Below are 12,508 nucleotides of genomic sequence, written 5' to 3'. Positions count from 1 at the left end.
GGAAAGAGAGAGGGGGAGGGAGGAGGGGAGAGAGGGAGAGAAGAGGAAGAGAAGGGGAGGAATGGGGGAGAGAGGAGGAGGGGAAAGAGAGGAGAAAGGGGGAAGAGAGAAAGAGGGGAAGGGAGGGGGAGAGAGGGGGGAGGAAAGAGAGGGAGAGAAGAGCAGGAGAATGGGGAGTGGTGGAAAGGAGAGAGGGAGGGGGAGAGAGGAGAGGGAGTGGGAAAGGGAGGGGAAAGGAAATCAGAGAAGAAGAGAGAGAAGAGGAAGAGAGGGAAAGAGGTAGGGAGGGAGAGAGGAGGAGGAAAGGGGGAAAGAGAAAAGGAGGGAAAGAAGAGGGGAGGAACATAGGAGAAAGGAGGGAGAGGAGAAGGGGAGGGGAGAAGGAAGGAGGGAGGGAGAGGAGGAGGGAGCAGGGAAGAGAGAAAGAAAGAAAGAAAAGGAAAGATAGAGAGGAAGAGGAGACAAGGGTCACAGACTAGTGCTTGGAAATACTGTCTGAGGGGAAGCTGGGTCTTCCGGACACAGCCCTGTCTCCATTTCACCACAGAAGGGCCAGAAACTGTGCCCTTTCTTAGATGAGATTGGGGTAGGAGGGCTGGAGGAGGGGAGGGGGAGGCCAGAGGAAGTGGAGGAGGGACCTGTTTCTAGGACTAGGAAAGCAGAAAAGACAGGCATCCAGACAAGAAAAAGGGAAGGAAAGGAGGCAGAAAGGAAGGATGGGGCAAATGGGGGCGAGGGGGCAGCTGGAGCTGTCCAACCCTTCAGTTCCTTCCCCTTTCCCTGCTTTTATGTTGACAATATCTGCAATAAAACACCCTTGGAAAATAGGAATACTCACAATTACACAAATGAAGGAGATGGGAGGAAATTGTGAGACACACAGGAGGTCTTCATCTCATCATGGAGGCTGAAGCCTAAAAGCATTGGGGGAGGGGCTGGCAAGCCCTGGTTTTGGAGTCACAGAACCCGAATTCAAATCCTGCCTGGCCAAATCACTTAACCTCTCTTTCCCTCAGTTTCCTCCTCTGTGGAATGATAAAGTTGGACTGTGCCTGAATCTGGTGAAAATGTCACTGGGAAATATTTAATAAAATTCTAATCCAACACAGATAATGTTCAGGTCAATAGGCTGTCCCCCCTCCCCCTAGGTGGTTCAGTGGTTCCTGTTCTATTTGAGTTCTACACCACTGGGTTAAGGGCCGCTTCCATCTTTCCACTTGTAAACCTTTGAATGTGAACAAGTCTTATTTCTATTCAAATAGATCTGAGATCTCCCTTCCATTCACCAGATCACCACCCTTCCATGGCTGTCCTACCTGACCCTTCTTGTCCATGGTCTCTCAAAGGAGAGCCACAGGAGCCTTAGGTATGGCAGCATCCCTTGGACCCCCATTCATTCCTGCTTTCAGCCTGGCCCAGCCAATCATCCTCCAAGGAAGCAAGTCCTGTGCAGAAAGGGTCAGTCATCTCTCCTGAGTGCCAAGCAAGTTGCCCCAGCTGGAGGTGCCAGGCAAAGCCAATCAGCGCTCCCCACTCTGACCCTGGTGGGGACAGGACCCTGATCCTTTTTGGTAAGTCTTCTTCAAGTTACTTCAGGTGCTTCTGGTTTCCAGTTTCAAGGAAGAAGATGGTAGATGTCAACTCCCCTTCAGCTTCCTGAAGGAAAAGACTGAGAAGAAGCCAACACGAGAGGTGCTGGCAGTGTCCAGCAGGATCCTACCCCCAGCTTGCTGTACTAGAGACTTTGGGGAGCCTCCCCTTGAGTGAGATCTTAGATTCCGTCCCTTGGTCAAACTGAGCTACCTCGCTCCTGATGGGAGGGCTCCTTCTTGCTGTAGTGTCTGGTATAGCATCTCCTCCGTCTGCTTCTGATGTCTAGTTTGCTTCTGATTTGATAAATGGATGTCTTGGCTTAAGTACTATGTGTTTTTATTGTGGAATTGGGATTCAGTGGCAAAGGGGTCAACCCTTGAATATAAATATTGTTTTGCTCTAATAATGAACAATGATCAGAAGTTAGATTGAACCTGAAAATTACATCCCTTAGACTAACAATATTTAAAGGAGCAGAGAGACATGATTCTAGCTCTGTACCCCCTTTCTCTGAGAGTAAAATGACAGCCATCTCTCAACCTAACTTCCTGTTTCCCCTCCTGGCAATAATGAGTCTCCTTTGGAGAAGGGTGAGGGGAGAAAAGGCTAGAGATAGGTATTCTGTCTCCCTTTGGGCCATATAATGATACCCTCTACTACATGAAGGGGACAGACCTGGGTAAATATGGAGGAGAAGAGGCTAGAGATGGCTCTTCTGCCTCTCTTCAAACCCCCCCATGCAATATGTGGGGGACAGTCCTCTCTACATGGGAAATGGTGTCCAAGGTGGTCCCGATGGCCCAACTCACCTGCCCCATTACTCCCTCAGGGTGCCTCACTGTTCACCCTGAACACGTGAGAGTGCCTGGCCTTTTCTCCACAGGCACTGTTTCCCAGGCTATGAGGCTAAGGCTGGAAGCATGACCTATGATCCAGGGGATGCTGCCGTTTCTAGGGCTTTTATCAGTCATTTGGAAAGAACAGGTCAGCAGCTCCTTACTGCTTGTGATGACAAGGAAAGTAGGCCCCTTTCCACATTGCTATCTCCCCTCAACAATGACTGCAAGGTGGACCTGGAAGTAGTTGTCACTGTAATTGCCACTTCCAGGGGTCTTATATCCATCTGCCTAGTGTAGGCAGGTTGTTAGTAATTGCAGCATAGGTGCCCCCTGGAATGCCTGGTCCATAATTAGCAAAATTTCTCTCAACTTCACCCTCTTTTTTCCTTTTCCATTCCTCCCACCTTCAGATCCTCACTGAGACCTTCTGACAATACTGCTTTCCTGGTAAAATGAGGAGCCCTTCTGACAGCATTCACACACACACACACAGAGGAGGGTCAGGGAGCCTGCCTCTGGGAAGGGTCTCAGACACCTCAGCATGTGTAGACATTCTCTAACTGGTTCTGACCTGCTAACCGCGTATTTGGGAGAAACCTTTGCAGTTGGTGGTGTAGCCAGGATGAGGGCTGCCTTCCAAAGGACCCAGCAATCAGAACTTTGTTCATACTCTATAGCTGATGTCTCTCAACTTGACTCCACTAATGGTATCCCATGGGCCAGACAGTGACCCTGTGAAACTGGCCTCTGACCTTTACCCCTGTGTGATAGTAATGGCAATTAAAGATTCCCCTGTATTGGCTTGGTTTTCAAATTGATTGTGTTAAAACCCAGAGCTTGTTAATCCCACCTGTGGGATGGACTTGTTGATGTGAAAAGAAAGTCCTGAACTGGGAGGAGCTGGTGACGTAGATTTGGAGAGATAAGAGAGAGGCGGAAGATCTTTTTGGAAGCAGCACCTCGTGGAGAGAGAGAGACTAAGAGAATTGCTGGTGGCCGCTTTGAATTGCCCTGGACTTTTGAGACCTGCCCCCTGAGCTGCCAAGGACTGAGGAGACATGGCTGTTTTGCTGGTACTTTGTCTGTCTGTTTTGATGTTGTTTTGCCAGATTTGTCCACTGGTGAAAGACAGTCCTTTTGTTGAAGAAGTCCTGGAACCTGGCTGTTCACTAAGAAGCCCTGAGACTGTCCTGCAGACAGAGAGTGAATACTGTCCACTGGTGAAGGACAGTGCTGTTGTTGCAGGGGTCTGGAGACTGTCCTGCAGACAGAATGAATACTGTCCACTGGTGAAGGACAGTGCTGTTGTTGCAGGGGTCTGGGAGCCTTTCTGTTGGTTCAGAAGCCCTGAAGAAGGATTTTCTTGTTGTATGTTTACAGAAATCCTGGGAGAGGGCTTTGCTAATGTGTTCAGGGGTTCTAGGACTGTTCTACAGACAGAGGATAAATTCATGAAGGGATTGGCAATGTATCTTATGGCCTTGCTAAGCCTTGTCTCCCCAGGAACTAAGATTGCTGAGAACTTGCCTCGTGTCAAGATGAAGAAAAGACCTCCATTTGGGTATTAAGTGCTGTGTTTAAACTTGATGTAACTCTGGGGTAGATTCAATTGTGATCCAGGGGTGGGGAACTTTTGACCTTATGTTTGGAAACTAATCTCCATTTGAGAAGAGGGGCTTTGTGGTGGACTTAATTAAGGTATAGCCTAGGGGTGGAGAAGTATTTAGAACAGAGACTTTGTAATTGATTCAATGATTGGAAGGTCCTGGGGTGGGGTCGTAGTTGGAGATTATTTAATCACCCTTAGTAAATGCTGTATTTGGAATGATGTCATGTTTTGATCTTCTCTGTTCTTGGTTGGTCACTGAATAAAATGGAGAGCACTTATGCTGGTATTCTGAACCTTGGGAAGTTGCCTTTCTTTTGGCATTACATTACACCCTGCCTTTGTTCTTTTCTACTTGGGCAAAGGGATTGGAGACTCTGACTTTGGGGGTTTCAAAGGGTTGGGGAAATTCTCCTCAGGGAGTCTCAGCATCTCAGAAGCCAAGTTTTGCTGTAGACATCAATGCCCTTAGGAGCAAGCAGTGGCCTCCAGGACCCAGCCTGAGACAAGGTGAACTTGGTGGGAACAATGCTGTATGGAAATGAAGCGAAGAATGAGCCCCCTCCTCCCAGGGATTGAGGTGGGATAGAAAGTCAGGGAGTGAGGGGTAAGAAGACTGGAAAGGAGAGGAGTGGTTATGAAGGGCTTTGAATGCCAAGCAGAGCATTTTGTATTTGATCCTGGAAGCAATAGGGAGTTGCTGGGGTTTATTGAGTAGGGCAGTGACATGGATGGGTCTGTACTTTAGAAATATTGCTTTAGTGGTTGAGTGGAGGATAGCTTGGAGTAGGGAGAGACTAAGGCAGACCCCCTCCCCACTCCTAGCAGGCTTGTGTAATAATCAAGGCCTGAGGTCATGAGGGCCTGTACTAAAGTGGTGGCAGCAGCAGCAGCAGATAAGAGAGGGGCTTATTCCAGAGACACTGAACAGGTGACTGAGATTCTTATCCTGAAGCCAACTTGTCTTGTCTTCTTGAGTTGCCATGTTTTCCAGAAACCCTGAACCTGGAGTATATAGGAGGTTCCGAATGGGTCAAGGATGAAGCCCCCCCCCCCCCCCGCGCCAAAATTTGTTGGTTACACCCCTAGATGGACTAAATAGGCTTTGGCCACAGATTGGATATGGGGAGTGAGAGATGGCAAAGCCTCCAAGATGGAAGTCTGGTGGATTGGGAGGAAACTGGCACCCTGTCCAGTAATAGGGAAGATACAAGAAGGGGGGGTTTGGGGGAAAGATCATGAGCTCGGCTTTAGCCATATTGAGCTTAAGATGTCTGAGAGGCAGTTGGAGATGCAAGATTGGAGGTCAGCAGAGGCTGGGGCAGAAGAGACATCTGGGGACTGTCAGTGTAGAGATGGTCATGCTTGCTGATGAGATCACCCAGTGAAATAGTAGAGAGGGAGGAGAGAAGGGGGGCCAAGTCAGAGCCTTGGGGGACACCTGTGGTGAAAGGGCATGATCTGGAGGAGGGTCCAGCACCAAAGCAGAGAAGAAGCCAAGGTAAGAGCTGGAGGAGGAGAACCGAGAGAGATGGTGTCCTGAATGCTCAGAAGAGAGGACCCGCCAGGAGAGAGCGCTGGACAGTGTCAGAGACTGCAGAGAGGCCAAGGAGAATGAGGATGGAGAAAAAGCCATTGGACTTGGCAACTAAGAGATCACTGATTACTTTGGAGAGAGCAATCTTGGTGGAATAATAAGATCGGAAGCTGGCTTGTCAGGGGTTATGGAGAGAAAAAAGCGAGTAGAGGCCCCAGTGTAGACAGCTTTTCCAGGACTCTAGTCACAAAGGGCAGAAGAGAGCTGGGATGATAGTTAGCAGGGATGGAAGGATTATGGGTCATGCCTCCAGCCTCGACCTCATTTTTTTCTGGGATAGGGGGGACGTGGGGGAGACATAGTAAATGAGCTGGGAGGAGATTGAAGGAAGTGACAGAGTAGGGGGTGGGGGATCTGTCAACTTGACACTATCGTTTACCTCTGAGTCCCTTGACCCCTTGTCCTATCACTGATAACACCTCACCAAACCCCAGTTCCCTCATTTACTCTTGGTCACATATGGCTGGACAGAGCCAATGAACATCAAGGAACGATGCTGACTGGATATGTAGACATGTTGTCATCTAATAATCTCACTCAGGTCCTCACTCCAGTCAGGCAATCATTCTACTCCTTCCAAACAGATTTGCTGCCTCTCTAAAGAGGCTTTTCCAAACCTCCTTGTCTCTCTTCAACACCCCTCCCTCCACCTTGAGGACCTTGCCTCATACCTCACCAAAAGAACTGAGGCCATTTGCGGAGAGGTCCCCCTCCCCCTTTTCTTCATCTCACCTCTTTCAGATACAGACCAACTTTCTCCTTCTCTCCAGCCTTGGTTGAAGAGTATTCCCTTCTCCTCACCCCTCTACATGCACCTTTCTGTCATCTCCAGCAGATGGTTCCCCCTGTCATCCCCATTCTCTTAACTCTGTCCATCCTGCCCCCAGCATCCCTTGGTCTCAGAAAACCCTCACTTGGTCCATTGCTCACTGCTGAGCCTCTAGCCTTTGGCACTGGAGTCTGCCCTCTTCTCCTTGACATCCTAGGCTTCTGAGATTCCTCGCTGGTCCCTGCAGACATGCTCTGGCCCAGTCTCCTAATTTTATTTGTTCTACTGAGCCTGCTCCTCAGCCCCTCTTTCTGGCTTCAAGTTCCAGCTCAAATTCTGCCTTCTGTCAAAAGCCTTTTCTGGTTCCCCTGAATCCTAATTCTTTCCTGTGAGAAAGTCTCCAATTTACTCTAGATAGGTCTTGTTGGTACACACTGTCTCTCCCATTGTATGGTGAGCTCCTTGAGGAAGGGATTGTGTCCTGCACATGGGTGATTCAGTAGTTTTAGTAAGTGTTGGAGGCTGGGTTTTCTTCACTCTTGAGCCCAGCACTTTATCCTCTACACCATATGGCCTCTGTTTACATGATTAGAACTCCAAAGCAGCAGAATCAATCGTGAACAAGGCCCAGTAGTGTGCTGATAAATATTTAACAACAGGCTCTCTGGCCAAAATAATAAAAGTACACATAACACATTTTAAACTTTAATCAGCATTCTTAACATTTCCTCCATCACTTCCTTGAGTCTAGACAACCCATAAAACAGTAAATGAAGCCCTGACTTGTAACCTTTGCCAATTTCTGAGGCATACATGCTCATGTTGAAAATTTAACAACCAGTTCTCAGTACAAACTGTCTTTAAGCCATTCCTGGTAGGGCCTGAAGTCTCAAATCTCTCTACCCTTTCTTTCTATGCTCTGACTAGCGACCAGTTATCACAGAGGCCAGCAGCCCTAGGGACCTCTTGGCAAATATTGCTATGGGTCATAGTCTCAAGGAGCAAAAAAAGGGAAAATTCCTCCAGTCAAGCCCAGGTTACTTTGCTCCTCACCTCCTGAAATTGGAAAGCATCTTGTTACAGTGCAAAGAATCCTGCCTCTTGAGTTCAAATCCTGACACTGACACCAACAAATCATTTAACTTCCCTGGGCCTCAGTTTCCAAATCTGGAAAATGAGAGGGCAAGGTCCTTCCAGCTCTGAATCTAGAATTCCATAATCTTGGCCAGCGAGTTATGAAAAATGTCTCCTACAGTAGCTTTTCCCAAACTCTCTCAATTCTAGTGCCTCTCCTCTGTTCATGATTTCCTACTTAATTTGCTTTGTATAGATGTGTTCATATGTTATCTCCCCAATAGATTGTAAACTCCTTGAGGGACTATCCTTTGCCACTTGTAGTTTCAGAGCTTAAAATAGTGCCTGGCATATGTTGTCGGTGTTTCTGGTCATTTTTCACCCCTGTCTGACTCTCCACAACCCCATTTGGGCTTTTCTTGGCAGAGATACTGGAGTGGTTTGCCATTTCCTTCTCCAGCTCATTTGACAGATGAGGAAACTGAGGCAAACAGGGTAAAGTGACTTGCCCAGGGTCACACAGCTAGTAAGGGTCTAATGCTGGATTTGAACTCAGGATGAATCTTCCTGACTCCAGGCCCAGCACTCTGTGCACTATGGCACCCCCTAGCCACCCCCATTGTATTGTATGCTGGGTATATCTGCTGCTGCCAGGAACCTGGCAGGAGCAGCTAATGTGAATGGCCCCTCTGAGTTTGCATTTTCTCCTTTGTAAAAAGGGATGATATTATGACACCTCCCTTACAGGACGCATGTGATGATCAGATGAGCTAACATGTGTACCGGGCATTGGAATACCTTAATGCCACATAAAAACAGCTCTTTGTCAGCATTGATGAATTACATGTAACCCAGTTCCCACCCAAGTGGAGGAGCAGCTGCATGTGTGGGGGAGAGGTGCCTCTAGTGGAGAGAAGGCTAATTATATCCAGACACCATGCACTTGTATAAATGTTCCAGGTTCTTCAGAGAGAGACACCTGGGGCTCCAGAGATTGAGAGAGAGAAACATGAGAGGAAAAGATTCTGGGAACCGCAGACATTTAAGGGAAGACAAGATGTCCCTGAGGTTCAGCCCACCTCCCCAAAGACTTTCGAGAGAGAGCTTTGGGGACCAGATGGGATCTCTCTCTTGGTTTGAGCTGAAATCTCATCTTGCTTGCATCCAAAGAGCTCATTCACTCTTGTGCATTTTCTGGTATATTCAAATCCTTAGAACTTCTCAGGTTTTTGTCTGCCTTTTGCTTAGACAAACAAGTTTGCTTCCTATTAGGTGCCCTCCCCACGAAGCATGAGGGTGTTGTGTGCCTCAAAGGGAAGCAGAGTAGATGCATCTCACCTCTTCTTCCCCCACTCTCTTTACTTTGGAGATTTTGCTGAACTTCATTAGTATCTTTTTCTTTCTTCCTTTTATCCAGTTCTTTCATTTTTGTCCTCTTTTTTTCTCTTAAGTATTCAAGGGAAATCTTCGGGTTTTCTCTTCACCTTTTTTTTTTGTTAGTTTGAATTGTTTTTTAACTTTCTGTGCCCTTTTCTTTCATTCTCTTTGTAATTTATTTCCCTTTCTGTCTTCTTTAGGCTTTTTAAAAAAAAATTCTTTGATTCATGGTCCTTACACTCTATTCTTCAGTGTCTGTGTTGCTTTGGGATGAAAACTTTTGAAGTGCCTATTTTGGTTTCTGTCTTCTATGTAGCTTCAATGCTATTGAGATCATATTTGGGAAGTACTTAGAGCAGCGTGTGGCACATATATAAATACTCATTCCTACCCCTGCCCTTTTTGCCTTGGGGATCTTGCCCCTAGTCTCCCTTTCCCCTTGTGCCCCCCTCTAAGAAATAAGTTCCTCCACATGACAGAGAAGCCAGGAATTCCCCATTGTCACTGATTGTGTAGTTCCTTGTTTAACTTTGCCCTTCTCAGAGTCATTGTTACCCCATTGGCCATGCATTCTCCTTCCTGAGTCCATGCTTTCCTACTCTGCATGGTATCAGTTGCCATTTGCCTTTTCCTGGGGTAGGATGAGTAGCCTACAGCTTATACCCACAGTAAGGTCTTCATCTCCCTTTATAGAATCTCTTTCCCCATGGGATCATCATGGCGGTACTCTTTGAGAATGACACTCTTTTCCACGACTGAAACAAGATTTCCTCTTTTCTTTCCTCTTGTTTCAATCCCTCCTTTTGCTTTCTAGTTCATTCTCCTATGGGCTCTCTTCTTCCTGACAGACCAGGAGTCATTTTCCCTTTATCATTAACCTTTGACTTTATCATCATACATGACATCTTCCAGTTTATTCTCTTCCTCTCCTCTCACCTGTGTGTGTGTTTGTGTGTGTGTGTGTGTGTGTGTGTGTGTGTCCTCCCTTTCTGGAATTTAGTTCCACAAAAACAAAAACAAATCAGTGGTTCACCTGCAGGCAGTGTATGGGGTGGGGGGAGGGGGGGCGGTGAGTTGGGTTAGTTCACTCCTCAAGCTTTACTCCACCAGGGCATCTATTTGCTTTTGCTTTCACATTTGTATCCTTCAGAATTTTTAAAGAGAAATCTCTCAATGGTGTCTATTGATATTTTGTTGTTCTTGGTTGATACATTTGTTTACCCTTTTTGTATTTTGAGAAGATTTTTTTTCTTTCTAGAAATGCTACAAATATCCATTAAAAAAAATTATGGTTAGGCTTGGGTTTGCAGCATAGGTCACCTTAGGTTATAGCCTTTGTTCTTTAAACACATTATTCCATTCCCTCCTAAGGTTTTTAATGGGTATGGGATAGTTTTGTTATTTAAATTTCTTTTCCTTTGTATCTGAAGGTGTTTCTCTTGGTTACTAGAAAGATTTATTGTTTGCTGTTGCAATTGTTAAATTTGGTCAAATTGTACTTTGTGGTATAAATTGTTTTTTCCTGGAGATCCCTGGATTTCTTCAATTGGCACTTTGTTTCTAGATACTGAGATTGAAGAGGGCATCCTGGGAATTCACCTTATCATCTCCCACCTGTCTACTTTCTTAGATTTCCCATTGCTTCCTTGGACCTCATGAGCAAGATGAAATCAACTGGGAAACTCTCACTTCCTCAAATCATTTCTTACCCTGGATGCAGGACTTAATTCTTCTCTTCCCTTTCCCCTGTTCCCCTCCCCCCCATTCGTCACCTCTCTTTAACCATTACTCCTCTTTCCAGGTTCTTTTTATGGGTTGTTTCCCCCCATTAGATTGTGAGCTTCTAGAGGGCAGGGATTGTCTGTTTTTCTTTATTTTCCCAGGGCGTAGCACAGTGCCTGGCACATGGTAGGCGCTTGATAAATATTGATAACTTCGTTTTCTGTGTTCAGAAGTCCTACAAAGTTTTATTGTATCATTTCTTGCATTATGGGGTCCTTTTTTTTTTTTACTGCCATGTTCTTCTGAGAGACCTAGAACCTTTTAATTATATTTATGCATTGTCTTCAAGATCAATGTTTTGCTTTTATAGATTGTTTTCTTTTGGCAAATTGATTTTTTTTTTTTGCTTCTCTTCTCCAGATTATCTTTCATTTCTGTATATTTATATTCCCACTCAGTTATTTTCTCTTTCATTTCTTTATTGAAACTTGCCACCATGGATTCAAGTTTTCCATTGTGCCAATTATTTCTGCCAGGCAGGGCATAAATTCTGCTTTAACAATTCTTATTACACGTTTGAAAACATCCTGCTGTGGTTCCATGTTCCCTTAGGAATGCATAGGTTTCTGGGCTTCATCAGGTATTAATAAATTTTCCTATGTCTTGAAATATTCATAGATGCCTGGACTCTTTTGGCTGATCTGGAAGCAATATTCCCTTGTATTATTAATATCTTCCTTGTTAGTTTCTTTGCTTACACTCAAGGTCCTTATTTTTCTTGAGATTTTTGGTAATTTAAGTCCCATGTTACCCTTTGAGTGCCACTTCCCTGGACTTCAAAGTCATCTCAGCCACACCAGACAATTCACATTTATCAAGTGTCAATGTCTATACCCACGTGATTTCTAGGGGGACAGAAATGGTATGGGGTGGATCTCGCTCTTTCCCTCAGTCACATGTATATGTCTTGTCCCAGGTCCTTCTCCTCCTCAGTTCTCTGACTGAGCTGTAATGAAGGACGGAGTGTTGTCATTTTGCCTTCCCCACTAAAGCAAGCTTCTGTCCTTTGGTTTTCTCTGGTCCTTAGTGGTAGAATTGTGTTTTGTTGAAAACCTGTTAAATGGGCTTGTGCAATTCTGTAGGCTTAGTGGGCTGTAGTTGGGGGAGGAGGGTATGGAGTTATTGAACAAGTTAGGGGCTGGGGATAAGCCTTTTTTTTTTTTTTTTTGCTGATCTAGAACCTCACTAGGATTCTTGCTTAGACCTTGGAGACAGCTGAAACTGCATAATTCCTATTTTGGAGAGGTTTGAAAGGTTAGGAAGATGGGAGAAAACATCTAGTCCACCACCTTGTCAGCCAAATCTACTTTTTTAAACAACCTGTGTGGAGATATCTATTTTAGGAGGGAACACAGGTATCTTGCAGATATCATTACCATTGTTAGCATTGTGAAAGTCAGGATTCAGAAGGATCCTGCCAGGCTGGCAGGCAGCACGGGGTGAATCTGAAAGATGAAATTTGGAAGATAAAACACAAGATCTTGCGCTTGGTTCAAAAAACCTTCATTAAGTACACGGTGTGTCGTGGAAAAGGCCTTTTAAAAAACCAAGAAGCGGGCTGCAGGCAGGCTCGGAGTCAACAGCGGGCTATGCCTGCCGAGCAAAGGCGGTGCAATCTGCGCTCGTTCTGCTGGCCCCGGCCCAGTCAGAGCACAGCTGGGGCATTCTGCTCTGTCCTGGGCAGGCACCATGTCTCCAGAAGGGCACTGATTCTGCAGAGGCAGACTAGCAGGAGAGGGAAGAGCTTCCACTGGGGGGGGGGGGTTGGGGGGGGGGGGAACGCTCTGGGTATGGAAGGTGGGATTAGGTATCTGTGATAGTAATGGCAATTAAAGATTCCCCTGTATTGGCTTGGTTTTCAAATTGATTGT

Source organism: Petaurus breviceps, unplaced genomic scaffold, assembly GCF_028583685.1.
Source record: "Petaurus breviceps papuanus isolate PSGF00001 unplaced genomic scaffold, PetGlider_PUasm1.0 428, whole genome shotgun sequence".
NCBI lineage: Eukaryota > Metazoa > Chordata > Mammalia > Diprotodontia > Petauridae > Petaurus > Petaurus breviceps.
This window is presented reverse-complemented; position numbering follows the sequence as displayed.